At 41.6% G+C, this 15,453-nt stretch overlaps 1 long non-coding RNA gene across 3 annotated transcripts in view; it reads left to right on the top strand.

The window, feature by feature from the left end:
- Nucleotides 1-15,453, top strand: part of LOC133110169 (uncharacterized) — a 116,664-nt gene that overhangs the window by 75,519 nt on the left and 25,692 nt on the right. The window contains exon 5 of one of the 3 annotated variants that reach the window (XR_009704817.1): nucleotides 8,240-8,289. The exons of the other annotated variants lie outside the window; for them this stretch is intronic. This is a non-coding gene — a long non-coding RNA (uncharacterized LOC133110169). The remainder of the gene's footprint in view (nucleotides 1-8,239; nucleotides 8,290-15,453) is intronic. 3 annotated transcript variants of the gene reach the window in all.

Genomic DNA, 15,453 nt, shown 5'->3' with positions numbered 1-15,453 from the left:
GGGAGGGGCGTAGCTTGCAGACTTCAGAGATAAAGGAGGGAAAACGGATTACATTAAAGGTGGATTCCTGTCACAGCCAGGACTACTCGGTACACTGCACTGCTGGTGAGGGCGTGAGGCTGGGAGACAGAGGGCCCTCTGAGGTGGAGATACTGAGAATAGACACAGATTGTGAAGCCTTCAAGGGGACAGGAGCCCGTTTTAGTGAAACTGTCAGCAAATGAGCTTTTCTCAGACTGCTCTAATTCGCTTCTCAGATCTTTCCTGGTCTTTTAACTACACTTCCCCCATCTTTCTTTTCCCCACCGTTCTGTCCTGGACCAGATATGAACGGCCTATTTCAATGAAATCCTAGGCTTTGACACAGTTTATATACACATGTACTGTATATATACGAATTGTGCAGTGAAAGTGTGCGTCTGTATGTAAGAACTGAAAATAGAATACCGCTGCCCATTAATGCCATAAGTTATATTCCTGAGGGGCTGGTGTGGATATGACACAACCCCAGTGAGGACGGATGGGGCATTCACCTGCTGGGTTCTGCGGCTGGTCTCCTGACTCGCGTTTTCCAACCGACCACACGCAGTCACGGTCAGGTGTAGTTTAGATCTGCCTCTTGACCGCCGGGGCAACATGGAGCACATGTGTGTGTCTTTGGGGTGGTTATTATTAAAAGGAAGTGCACCGAATATGGGCTGGGCACAGTCCAAGCACTAGAAACAAGCACACAAGACCAGGCCCCTCTTCAGGCCAGAGCAGACCAGAAACATCACCCTCCTGGGAGGATGGCTTTCATCTTGCACATTCCAAGTGACAAAGTGCATGTACAAGGACCAGTTCTACTAATTCTTTTCTGTTTCTACGTCTGTACATCTCTTCTATACAACTATAATCATTTATTCATTCCTTTCGAGAGGAATTAATGCCTTAAACCTATAAACCTATAAAAAAGAAAGGCCTCCCTCTCAAAAGTTTTTGGGGAACTGTTTTTTGCTATTATGCTTTAAACCTTTGCACACCATAGATTGTTTGTTAAGTCCTCCCGTATGTGTGAAGAGGCTGGTTTGAACAGGATGCTTAGAACTGTATGGGCTCTTACAGGTCATCTGTGCAGAGTGGTTTTATCTGGGCAAAGATATTTATGCCTTGTTTGGAATTACTTGACAGAGAGGGGAGAAATGGAAGCGCAGAGCTGTGACTTTAATGTTCACTTTGGGACAGAGGGTGAAATATGCCCTGTGCCAGCGCTCCTTAGATTCATACCTGTGGTGAGATAGGGGACTTGTTCAAATGTGTAATGTAAAATATGTTGGATTATGTGACCATGATTTAGTCTGCTTAATTTTAAGCAACAATAAGAATGGATAAAAATACCTTTCTTTGAAACGGAATAAAAATCAGAAGAAAAATGCTTCGACAGGGTACCACTGTCCTGTTCCACAAACTGCATTTAACTAGTTTTATGAGTATTACATTAAAACACAGCACCCAGTTAATGTATCAAATAAGTGTCTGTGCAAGTAATAATGTTTTATGAATTTGATAAAATTATACTTTTTGTGAATACATTTTCCTAAATTGAAGCTGTGCTATGCCACATAGTGGTACAATTAACTTAAAATGTATCCTGGAAGAAAAATACAAATACAACATTTCCAAGGGTATTAACTGTACAGTTTATGATTGGTGTGAGAATTTGGCCCTTCATACATTGTTGTCACAAAACTAGGGAGCAGCACTGGTGTCTTGCTGTGGCTTTACCAAGAGGAAAATAACTGGTTCACTGGTGAGTTGTCAAAGGAGTGAATGTACTTCTGTTGCTGGTGTGGGAGGTACACTAGTGGCTTGAGAGGCAAAACTAGCCAGTTCAAGTTTGACAAGGAATGAAAAGTAAAACAAAAAAATGGATGAAAACCACTTGGAAAATTAGTGGGTTTACAAGATTGGCTTAACTGATGTTCTGCATATTTTCTGAGCACTTCTTAGCAGGTAAAGGTGATATTTATATTTAAGCTTGTGTGTGAATAAATTAGGGTAAATGGTACCGATTAGCTTGGTGGGTGTTAAGTTGATGTGTTTGTTCTGGAGCTAACTGCTATGTAGGCATCTTTAGCGCTTCATATTCATTTTTGAATCTATGAGGAAAGTGTTACAGCGCTCTGGGGTGTGTAAACAGGAACCTGGAACTGGGTAGCCAACACATACAGAGCACTCAGACCCCATGGCAGAGTATTAGGGCGGTAGATGAAGGTGGAGTGAGAGGGAGCGATGAGTGATGCAACGTAGCTCTGGGAGCTGGGGGCTTTCGTGGCAGCTGTTAAGAGCTTTCCTTCAGTGACCCGAGACTCTGTCCGTCACCAAACGAAAGAGCGATACTTTCTTAAATTACGTCCCTGGATGAAAGGCCTGCGTTTACATCAGAGTGTGAACTGAAAGAGCCGGGCCATGGGACGGGCCTCCGCCATGTAATGCAGCCATCGCCGCTGCCTGGCTGAGATGAACGTGCTAATTAACGGAGTTAGCTGGAAAAGGAAACTGAAGCCTGGAACCTTCTGTTCCCTAGGACTTGCATCGACCGCTGTCCCCTGCACTCGCCAAGCATGAACTTGTCCCTTAATATTCTAAATCTTCTGTCAGACGCACTGCAGCGTCTGCCCATGGGTATCTGACAGGATTAGTCTCCGATGAGTCCTGCTTTTCCCCGTCTTTTCGCTTGCTTTGCAGATACTCTCACACTTTCGTATGAGGACGACGGTCCCTACCTCCCCAAATCTTATAACGATGATTATTCACAGACATTTCTTTTCTGTACCATACAAATTGGTCTGGGCCAACATGCGGAGCTGCATGCAGTTTGCACTTCAATTTCAGGAGAGGGAGGACAAGAGCAGCCCAACGAATTGGCGCTGCCCTATTTTCTCCACGTGGGACTTTTTAGCATGAGCCGCAGAGCAAAGCGATACACAGCCCCGGTTTCCTCAGATATGTGCTCTCAGAATTGAGCATGTGCTAATGTTTAATCTCCGTATAACCGGGCTTGCATTTTCCAGGGTCTTCATCCCGCAGGTACAATAACACAGAGATTCTATGTGGGATGGATGAGAAGGGCCTGATTTCAGCAGTTAAGTTCAGGCTCTCAATATACCATGTTGGTGTAAATGTCATTGTAAACAACCTGGTGAATGGATAACGTGATGTTGAATGTGCAGGCTTCCTTATGCCACAGACTAAAATTAGTGGTAATACCAGTGGGTGAACAAGTGTTTTCTGCATTTAAAAAATCCCCTGGGTCCATAGAAACCTCATGTTGGCATTCCCACTGTTGGGAAAATGGCATATGATATCCATCCCAACCCAGTTTTCATGACCTCAATGCTGGTAATATATATATATATATGTATATATATATATATATATATATATATGATAATATATTAAATGAGTGTGTATATATATATACACTCACCGAGCACTTTATTAGAAACATTTACTTTATCACACCTACCACACACCTTATTCATGCAATTAGCTAATCTGCCAATTGTGTGGCAGCAGTGCAATACATACAATCATGTAGATATTGGCCAGGAGCTTCAGTTAATGCTGGTGGCAGACAGGGTGGTTTATCTCAGAAACTGCTGATCTCCTGGGATTTTCAGGAACACTAGTCTCTAGAGTTTGCAAAGAATGGTGCAAAAAACTAAAATCCAGTGAGCAGCAGTTCTGCAGACAGAAATGCCTGGTTAATGAAAGACATCAGAGAAGAATTGCCAGACTGGTCAAAGCTGACAGGAAGGTGACAGTAATGCAAATAACTACACATTACAACAGTGGTATTCAGAAGAGCACAATCTGAACACACAATACATCATAACTCTATGTGATAGGCTACAGAAGTAGAAGTCTGAAAAATAAATACCTATTAAAGTGCTCAGTGAGTGTATATATATCATTTATTTTACCCTCAAGTTAAAGAAAGGTTTTCTCAACCTAGAGATCTGTTCTCTCAAAATAATGACATTTATCCACAAAATTGTAAATTGCACCCTCACATTAGTTAACACCCAAATTAGGAACTGATACCCTCATTTCAATAAATAATGCACACGGATTCATCAAACCGGACATTCTTGTTATTGCACTTTCTACAACAACTGATGCAGTTTGACTATTGGCACTTGGCGCTATGGTGTGACCTGTATCTGGAAGAGAATCCTGGTCATGTCACTGCTGACTGTGGCCAGGAGTGACACGTGGTGACACAGGTGTACATGGAGTCATTCAGGGAGAGAGCTGTTCAGTTCGCAGGGTTTCCTCCATTTTATCAAGCACCTGCCAGTGCCAACTGGACACAAAGCTGAGGAAGTCAACTGCCCAGTGAAATAACTCATTTAAAAATATGATGTGATGATTGTTATAAATAATAATAATAATACCGGGTACATTATTTCAATATTTACTGTTGTCTTGATGGCATTAAACAATGCTGTCATGTGCTTCTGCATATACGTAAGTGTATTTATTGTTGGGTACATACAAGCTGCAGGACAGCTGGCATCAATCATTTTCACTGTCAGTTTATTATTAAATAGAATTCTTGGTTGCTAGCCAGCAGATGTCAGACTGCTGAGCAGAAAGATGACTCAAATTCAAAAGTTGGCTTCCTTCTGTTTCACTTTTTTGCCATTCACCTGGGAACACCTTCTGAGTTCAAACACTCAAAACCATTATTGATTTCTCAATTTTCGAATAACCATGGCTTTGCAGAATGGAATGGAATCTTGAGAAAAAGATCTGAATGAGCAATAAAAGCACAAGACTTACCTTCTTTTTATTATGGGTTTTAGACACTGTATACATACACACACACACACACACAGACATGGACACACTCAATTAGGTACACCACTTTATTAGGTACACCAGCAAATATCTAATCAGCCAAACACGCAGCAGCAATTCAGTACATGAAAGCAAGCAGACATGGTCAAGAGGTTCTGATCGAACATCAGAATGGGGAAGGAATGTGATCTAAGTGACTTTGACAATGGAATTCACTCCTGTCAGCTAGGGAACTGGAATGACGAATCTTGATTCCCGCTGCGACTTGTAGATACGGTTGGAATTTGCCGTAAACAAAATGGATCCATGGACCTATCCTGCCTCTTGTCAATGGTTCAGACTGGTGGTTGAGATGCAATGGTGTTGGGAATGTTTTCTTGGCACTAGGTCCCTTAATAAAAATTGAGCATCGTTTAAATGCCACAACCTACCTGAGTATTGTTGCTGACCATGTGTATTTATGCCCACAGTCTGCCCATCTTTGATAGCTACTTCCAGCAGGATAATGCTCATGTCATTTCAAGCTGGTTCCATGAATATAACAATGAGTTCAGTATAGTCCAATGGCCTCCACAGTCACCAGATCCCAATCCAATAGAGCACATTTGGGATGTGGTGGAATTGGAGATCAGCACCATGACTTAGCAATCGACAAATCATCCTTGGGTTTCGGCTTATGGACTCAGACCATGGTATTTAAGTCTGGAGATTATTATTTGTTAAAATGATTTCACCTTGAAGTTTTTTTTGGTGTACAGTTATGTTTGGAGCTACAGTAAGGTGCATGAGACATTTCTGCAAATTCGAAAGCAAGAATGCTTTTTATTTATAATTTACTTTAAAAAAAGGAAAAGGACCCTGTGCAAATGTTTGGGAACCCTTTTGGATTGTTCTTTGTTACGTTTTAAAAAGATGATTGCTAAGGCCCAGACCCAGGGGATTTACTCATTAGGGCTTCAGTGAGTCAGGTGAGTATAAAAACTGAATGTTTTTATTCTGAAGTAACTCCATGCCTTCCAGAGTATCCAACTGCAGTGGCTGTTCTGGTGTTAATAACCATGGGTTCCTCTAAACAGTTGTCCGAGGATTTCAGTGGATTTCAAATGAAGATGGTTCATTTCATTTCCACCAAGGAGAAGGCTACAAAAACTCAGTGTTTCATACTACCTATTTCCACTGGAACAAGGCAAGGCCTGGAAGACAAAGAAAAAGTTCAGATGGAATGGCCCGAGACCTGGTGAGAAATGTTCAGAAGAGGCCATACATCACTGCAAAAAAGAGTAGCAAACACAGGTCTAGTTGTTCCCAGGACAACACTACAACGTAGTTTGAACAACAAAGACCTACAACGATGAAGGAAAAACAGATCAAGGTTTTGGAATGACCACCACAGTCCCCAGACTTGAATATTATAGAAAATCTGTGGGGAGATTTTCTCAACCATGCCGTACAGACAAGGAGGCCGAAGAATATTTCTGAGCTAGAGGTGTTCTGTCAGGAAGAATGGGGGAAATTCCAAAAGTGAGAATTGAAAGACTCTTAAAAGCTGTTATAGTTGTCAAGTTACAAGGTACTGGCAGGGTTCCCAAACTGACAGGGCTCCCAAACTTTCGCACAGGGTTTTTACCCTTTTTTTATTATTTTGACTGTAAAACTATAAACTGAAAATGTAAAAAAAAAAAAGTCATAATAAGTAATCTTGCTTTAAAATTTGTAATTTATGTTTAACATTGTACCATTTAGAGGTCAGGTTTGCATCTCTTCACTCATATTAATTGTAAAAGGGTTTTTGACCAGGGGTGCCCACATTTCTGCACACTAATGTATATCTAGGCTGTAGTCATTATACTGCTGTGAAATAATTACCCCTTGACCCTTCCCCTCCCTGCTAAGGGGAGGTGATTGGTCAACTGACCCATAAAATTGTTTTTCTAGTGAGAAGTATTATTCTCCAGTTGTAGTGACACTGAGGGGCCAGAGAAAAGCCTACCAACGCTGTTAGCATTTCCCTGAACACCCTGGGTGGGCACAGAAATGCTCTCAGCTCAAAATGGTGACTGATGAAGTCACTCATCAATATTTGGCCTGATGTTTTATGCTGATTCTGTGATCGCTTTGCTCTTGAGAGAGTCAGTAGTTGTAATTCAGTTTCAAAGAGAAAGATGATGTTGTAAAATATAATCAATAAGTAGGGTAGTATGATGTTATAGTAATTTCTTTTGCCAGAATTGAATATTAACCATTTTGATAAAGCGTATAAGCCATTTCTGTTTAGTTTTTTCCCCAATTAATAATATGAATAAATTATCTTTTTATTGGTATCCTGGCAGGGGAAGAATTTACTGAATAAATGTGTATAGTCATTTGTTTCAAACTAGCTTGGAGTGGTCAGTCTGGGAGAAGGTCACCCTGCTTTGCAGGTTTACACCAGTAGTTTTATACCATTAGCTTTGCAGCAAAAACATCCTGTCCTGTGTTGGACACACTGAGCCAAAAAGGCAAATGGAGAACATACAATGAGTGCCCACAACAAGGCCTTGGGGTGAACTTCAGAGAGAATGAATCTTTGTTCTGCTACGGCTGCTGCTATGTGTACCCCAGAAATATGCTGTTGGTGCTTTTGCAGCATGGAAAACTGGGACTGTGGTGAAGGTTGGAGCTCCTCTGAGCAGGCTTTGACCTTCCACAACACAGGACAGTTTTTGCCCATTGGCTTAAGCCCACAGAGGCCTATGGGAATATGGAGAACAGTGTCCACTCAATCAGCCACAATAAGAAACTATCCTTCAGTTTACAGTGCTGGAGTCTCCCTACCCGGCCTCCGATACGGCATTCATGATTGGTCACAGTGACTCTATCTGAAACAGAGTCCTAATTGACCGGTGTTCTTTATTCCACAAGAAAGGCCCTTTTGATTGTAATGCTATGTACAGATGCACTGTAACAGCAGGCCTAATGTTTACAATGAACGAGCCCTGTTTAAATAGCGCCATTCAGTTTTTCAGACTGAATTACTTTGCAACGGATTTCATTTGCATTGGCTACTGCATTTCTCGCTTTCTGTGTCAAGAATGGGCCATTTTGTTTTCAGTGGAAGTCTCCGAGTGTGCTAGTGGTGTGTCTCATGACTTGGTGGCTATGATGACAAGCATGTGATTAGGTCGATGGCCCACTGTTTTACCTTGAATATGCCCAAGGCCTATGGCCACTTGGTGCATATTTCACATGTCCCAGAAGAGGGTACTGTGAGTTAATTCCACTTCAATGCAAGTCTGTGTTTGCCCAAATGTTAGTAATTTAAGGTAGACTTTAGGGCTTGCACCAATATCTTTAATTTGGTACAAACATGCAACAGAGCAAGACAAGTCTCACAGGTTTCCACTGTCTTTCACAGACTGGAGGTCAGGGTGCAGAGCAAGACAGCCGACAAGCAGGATAAAATGTGTAAGTGCTTTAGCACTCTTGTTATTTCTTATTTTTTTCTCTTTCTTTTTCCTGTCTCCAAAGATTACAGGTCCACAGCCTTTGGGGCTAATTTGTCTTGTTGCAACCACTTTATTTTTGCAGGAGGATGACAGACAAAACAGGAAAGCCGTCAAACAGCTGCTTATGTCTAAAACCTTCTGACATGGCTTTACACGCCCTGCTCCGATTTATGCACTTTCTGTTTATCAGGGCAATGCTCTGTTATGTAAGGATGCAGAGTAGCGACAGAAAGTGGCAGTTGTCTGCTTGTTCTTAGCATTACCTTGTAAAACTTCTAATAGGCATATGACAAAACCCTGGATATAAAGCAGTTTGTGTGATGATTACATTAAGAAGGACTAATGTTTTGTCAATTAATAAGACCTCTGTCAGGTCATCCCAAGGCTCTACCCCCTTCCCACCCCCACAGCAGAGAAAAGGCTCATGCTCAAGGCAAAGACCGTATAATGTGAAGAATGCTATGAGTGAGTGTACAGATATCACATTTCAACAGATGTTTGATGAATAAATAGGGGAAGTAGATGAGAAATTTAAAGTAGTAAGACATGTTCTTTAGTTGCTTGTCCTTTTTTGCAAAGTGAAGCATCCCAGGAATATCAGCTTTTACGTTGGTTATCTGTATGTTGCAGTGACATCCGATTTGCCGGGTTTACTGTGTACACATCTTCTGTTGGAAGCCAAGTGTGGGGTGTTGCACAAGCCTCAGCCATCTAACTTTTCTCTTAGGCCATACCACACTGAAATGAGAAACAATAGGTGTGTGTCACAACTGTTTTCTTTTTCAGATTTGACTATTTGTGCAGACAGATTGATGAATGAGTGAAATTCATGTACTGTATGTACTATTCAACAAAAAAGGAAAACATTGGAAGGGAGCTTTAACCCTGTTTCCATGTAACAGTTAGCATTTTGAAAGATCTGCCTTGTGGACTGACCCCTTCAAATTTAACATTTTGTGTAACATTTCTTGGTTGATTTTGAGGCATGTTTGGGATCATTCTCACTGTGAAAGATCCATTTGCAACCGTGTTTGAGTCTCATGGCAGAACCTGAAGAGGATGTTTGGCCAAACGTTCATGGAACTGGAGCTACCTACTAGAGAGATTGGACCAAGAGCCCCAGGACTAGATGCCAAACAATCCCACCGAAGATGTTTATCACCATATTTCTTTCCTTTAATTGCATTATTAACAGTGTACAGTCATTGAGCGCTTTATTAGGTACAGTGGTGAGCAAAAATTAGGTCAAATTTGGCACCCCTGGTCAAAATGAATGAATGAATGAATGAATATCTAAGTGAACAGAAGGGAACCTGACCTCTGAATGGTTAAACATGACACATTTCGTCATATTTTAAAGCAATTTAACTTTTTATTAAAATGTTTGACAGTTTTAAAATCAGTTTGGGAACCTTGTCAGGTAGTACTTTGTAACTCCTCCACAGGCAACAATAACAGCTTGTAAACACTTCCTGTAGCCAGCTAAGAGTTTCAATTCTGGCTTTTGGAATTTTTCCCCATTCTTCCTCTAGCTCAAAAATATTATTCAGCCTCCTTGCATGTACGGTACTCCACAGATTTTCAATAATATTAAAAAATATAAGTCTGGGGACTGTGGTGGCCATTCCAAAACCTCTCATCTGTCTTTCCTTCATCCAACTTAATGGTTGATTTTGAGTTATGCATTTGATCATTGTTTTGTTGGAATACCCACCCTCTCTTCAACTTCAATGTCTGGACTGACCTTCAAACATTAGCCTCTATAATTTCTTGATATTTGGTGGAATCCATTTTTCCTTCAACTCACACAATATTTCCTGTGCCCCCAGCTGCCACACAGCCCCAAAGCATAATGGATCCACCTCCGTACAGGTCTACATATTAAAGTGCTCAGTGAGTGTATATCAAGAGTAGTTAAAGTTTTCCCTAAACAATTGTGCTTGTATAAAGTAATATTACTTCATACAAACTTTCTTTTGTGGAATATCAGTGCTTAAAATGACAATATCTGTATACCTATATTTGTATACACAATTTGAGATATAGATGGCCTAAAATGAGTGGTGGGTATGACCATAACATGCAAATTAGTTCTCCAGTCATTTGGGAATTATTTGAGTCGTAAATTACAACAAGATTCTGTGTCTTTTGTGGTGTTCTTCATCACGCATGTGTCCATCACCAGTGCTCAGATATTCCTCAGTTCAGACAGAATGGGATATATCTGTTGAATTGACTATCTCAGAACATTCTAGCTCAGTAAATTGGGTTGAACGATTGGAAACAAAGGCAGTTGTACATGTACAAGTGACGATTTCTAAAAATACTGGAAGAGACTGGAAGGCAAATTTTATACAATTCTTCAAAACTGATTTTGTCACACAGTTCTATTTTTGATTGTAAATCATACTTGATTGCCACCTTTCATAGTGATTTTTCTGTTTCAGCTACCTTTTGGTGTCTGGAGGCTCACTGTAAATATTTCAGGAACTATTGAAAGTCCAATGAGCCACACTCAGTGTGGCCACAATTAGGTCTGTGGCTTTTATGTGCGATGGAGCAGGAAGAGTTTTGAAGATGAAATGCTGGGCTGTCTATTGCAAGGCTTCACTCCTCCAGTTTTTAGCACCGTGGCACAAATGAGTGTTTTCAGTTTTTTTGTTTCCTCTCAAAACATCCCCACTATGTGAAATTAAATGTGCCATAATTAAGTGCAATGCACTCAATGAAATACCAAAAAATGAGAAGCATATCACTGTATTATTAAAAATATGCCTTAATTAAAAACAAGACATGCATCGGAATGCAGTGTACATCTGTGCATTGGTTTTCCTCCGGAGTGCATTGCTTTTTCATAACAGCATGATTTGTTTCATGCCCCACTGAAAGGTTCATACCACACTGAAAGATTCTACATGCTGGGATATTGCATTTCCCACACAGCTGTATATAAAACACTGTATTATGGTTATAATACTTTGGGGTTTTTTTGGCCAACCCTGTGTTAATTGTGGCAAAATAAAGTGTAATACACTGTCCAATCAGTCCTGGTGTTTGTCCAGAGGTGTGGTTGATTCGCAGTTAGCCTGTTTTGTTTACCATGCTTCCAAAACGGTAGTTTCTCATTTTCGCAAAACTATACCAAAGCATGATTATGTCTTACGTTAGCTAGCTAGTTGATTTTAGTCATGTTGTAATATCACGTAGTGATGACTGTGATAGAGCCAGAGATTCAGCCTGCTTACAGTGATTAATTTAGCAAAAAAAAATGCTAAATGCTAAATGCAGCTTATGAAAAACAAGAAAATATGCTTTGGTACAGCCATTAATCAATATTTGTTACAACTGGTCATTGCTGTTAAAAATGGTAATTGCTTTCAATTTTCCTACACCATAAATTCTGTGTGGTTGTTTTGTCACACAAAATTTAGCAGGCCACTTATTGTCTGCAAAGTGATAGTGACAAGATTGTTAACTGACTAATTGACCCATCGCACTGGACATGAGAAAAGTGCTTTATGTGCTTACATTAGGGAGACTTGGCACTGAGGACAGTACTGCTGTAACGGGTAGGCCTATTCAGGTTAGTTCATGATGTGACTGGTTAAAATCTCATGGCAGATTATAAAATAAATATGTGCCAAAGTAGTAACATTGATGTATTCATGTAAAAGATAAAACATGTAGTGACATAGTGACATAAAAACAGTATTAACATGCCATTCGTTGGCTTCTGCTTAAAATGAGATGCTGTAGATTTAACATGTAAATTCTGGGATTGAGTTTAGGTCTTATTTTGTAATATGACTGCCCGTATCTCCAACTTTTCATTCAGTGGACAAATGCAGATCTGAACTACCATGGGAAATATTTATGTATACGAGAACTTACAAACTGTCCTTGTCTTATTCACCATCTGGGAGCAGTTTTCCTGTTCCCTTAATTCAGTGTGGTATCTCATGACTCTTGGAGAAGATGTGAATTTGTGCTATCACCGTCACATCTTCATAGTGTTTAAAAACTATAGCTTGCTTCATATGATTCTAAGACCAAGGTGATCTGTGCCTCAGCAGTTTAATTGGAGACACTTAAATCTGAGATGGAAAATAACAGTTTGGAAGGAATCATTGCTGGAGTAAAAGGCTGAGGAGAAGTCTGTGACTTGAATTCATTTGCAGGAAAGGAACAGGCTGTTTATTTTTTGTGGGACAGGACAGACAGGACAATGGTATTTTACTAGAAGCTAAGTGCAAGACATAAGAGTAGATTACCTGACTGACTGACTGGACAGCATGTTTAGGCTGGTTAGAAGGCATTCTAATAATGAGAGGGGTGGTGTTTAAATATACAGTCGTGAGTGTGAAGAAAAGGTGATTGGCAGTGCAACAGGGGGATTGATAATTTTAGGAATTGATAATGGATAATTAAGGAAATGCCTTCGCTAAGTCCAAGGAACTGCTACAGTCAAGCAGTGTATTAGCACATTATGATGAGGACAAAGAGCTCATATTAGCTTGTGACGCTTCACCATACGGAGTGGGAGCTGTCCTAGCCCACCGTATGCCAGACGGAGCGGAGAAACCAATCGGGTTTATGTCACGAACGCTCAATGCTGCAGAAAAGAACTATTCCCAGTTGGATAAAGAGGGTTTAGCTGTTATTTTTCGGAGTCGAGCATTTTCATAAGTATCTTTATGGGAGAAAGTTTGTGATTTGTACAGATCACAAGCCCTTGATAAGCTTACTAAACGAGATGAAAGCTGTTCCACAGATGGCGTCACAGAGAATCATGAGATGGGCTGTGCGGCTGAGAGCATACGAGTATGTCATCAGATACCGAGCGGGCAAAGACAACGGCAACGCTGATGGTCTTAGCCGCCTACCGCTTCAAGGGTGTCCTGAGGTGTCATCACAAGAGGAGCAAGTCATGATGATGGACCAGGATTACGGTCCGCCGTTGACGTCAGCAGATCCCATACTCTCCAGGGTACGTGAGTATATCCTGAGAGGATGGCCGGATAACCATGACAGACTTTTATACTTATCGACAGAGACAATGCGAGCTGAGTGTGCAAGATGGCTGTGTGTTGTGGGGAGCCCGAGTCGTCATACCAGAGCGAGGCCGAGCTCGGATGCTGGAGGAATTACACCAGTCACACCCAGGCATGAGCCGCATGAAAGGTTTGGCAAGAGGTTACATGTGGTGGCCTCACATGGACACCAATATTGAGAATACGGTAAAGTCATGCACTACATGTCAGGAACACAGGAAGGCTCCCGCGAGTGCACCACTTCATCCGTGGGAGTGGCCTGAGAAGCCGTGGAGAAGACTCCACATTGATTACGCAGGTCCCTTCTTGGGTAAAATGTTCCTAGTAATCGTAGATGCACATTCAAAATGGTTGGATGTTTTCCCAGTCAACGCATCTACCGCTGCAGTAACTGTAAACTGTTTGAGGAAAAGTTTCAGCACACATGGTATTCCTGAGATGATGGTGTCTGACAATGCTCAGAGTTTTGTCAGTGAACACATGAAAGAGTTCATGTCTAGGAACGGGATCACACACGTTGCGTCAGCGCCATACCACCCCTCATCTAATGGTCTAGCAGAGTGGGCGGTACAAACCTTCAAAGAACTGACGAAGAAAAGTACTGGTGATACAGTAGAAACAAAGGTGGATCGGGCTTTGTTCAGCTACAGAATCACTCCACAGTCAACCACTGGATTGTCACGAGCTGAGGTGATGATGGGGAGAAAGCTGAGGTGTACCTTGGACTTGATTCACCCTGACTTAAAACAGAAAGTAGAGTCAAAACAAACAAGTCAGAAAAACTACCATCACAGACATGCAAAACATCGCAGTTTCAAAAAAGATGACTCCATCTATACAAAGGACTTTGGATTTGGACCTAAATGGGTACCAGGTCTAATACAGGAGCTAACGGGGCCAGTTTCATATACTGTGTTGCTGGGCGATGGAAGAGTGGTCAGGCGACACGTCGATCAGCTGTTCAGCAGGCAGGTGAAGGCATCTCCCTACGCCCGCTCCTACAACTATTGATGAGGAGGACATTCTGAAACCCAGTCCACCAGCAGCTGAAGTACTGGAGGACACTGAGACACACCAAACAGAGGAAAGTGCAATGCCAGTGGTAGCACCTGATGATAGTGCACCAGGTGGTACCTCACCCGACGGGTTGCGCCGTTCAAAAACGGACAAACGGCCTCCATGCCGTTTGAGGGATTATACATCATGAAGGAGATGCCTTCATGGGCAAGAATGCGCCCTTATCTCCTTAGGTAGTGTGGTAGTCCACCCGCACTAACCTCCCAGGATCACAAAGAACTGTGGGGGGGGAATAAGTGTTATAAAAAAAAAAAAAAGAGAGACAAAGATACATGTACAAGAAATGTTGATTGTATGGTGTTAGTTACATAAAGTTGCATAAAGAAAAACAAATGTTTAAATGTTACTTGCTAAGACTTAAGTTGAAAAGTCAGTATTGGTTGGAAAATCAAAAGCTAAGAAGGGAGGGATGTTATAGAGTGCAATTACATGCCTTCTCCTATAGAGGGACCCTAGGTTAGGTTAGTCAACCCGGGCCCCGATGTTGGAGGGCAGAAGAAGAAATAGGTAGCCAGCAAGTCTGTATTTGCCACGAATGTTGTTCTCCTAAATAAAGAGTGAACACTATTGAAGCTGGTGTCTGTTGAAGCTGGTGTCTATGTGAAGATACTACACAAAGCAACTTGCAGTTGAATAGAATAGGAAGGGGACAGTCCCCCCTGGACCACTGTGGGGTTAAGAGCCTTGCTCAAGGTCCCAACAGCTGTGCGGATCTTATCGTAGCTACACCAGGGCTTGGACCACCAACCTTCCAGATCCCTGTCATGCACCTTAGGGACTAGCTACATGCTGCCCCTACTTATGAGTTATTTGTTACTTATTAATTACTGCATGCGCTCCTGTTACCCAATGCTCCTTTTAGTGCACAATAACTCATCATCCTCACGCAGCAGTTTTTCGGCATCCGACCAACAAAACCGCACTCTTCTGCGGCTTACGGCTTGGGCTTTGAAGCGTTTTTGTTTGAGGGTGTTGTGCACACATTTCACTCTTCA

This window comes from Conger conger, chromosome 1 (genome assembly GCF_963514075.1).
Source record: "Conger conger chromosome 1, fConCon1.1, whole genome shotgun sequence".
Taxonomy (NCBI): Eukaryota; Metazoa; Chordata; class Actinopteri; order Anguilliformes; family Congridae; genus Conger; species Conger conger.
The sequence above is the reverse complement of the archived record's forward strand: the minus strand, read 5'-3'. Positions and strand labels throughout refer to the sequence as shown.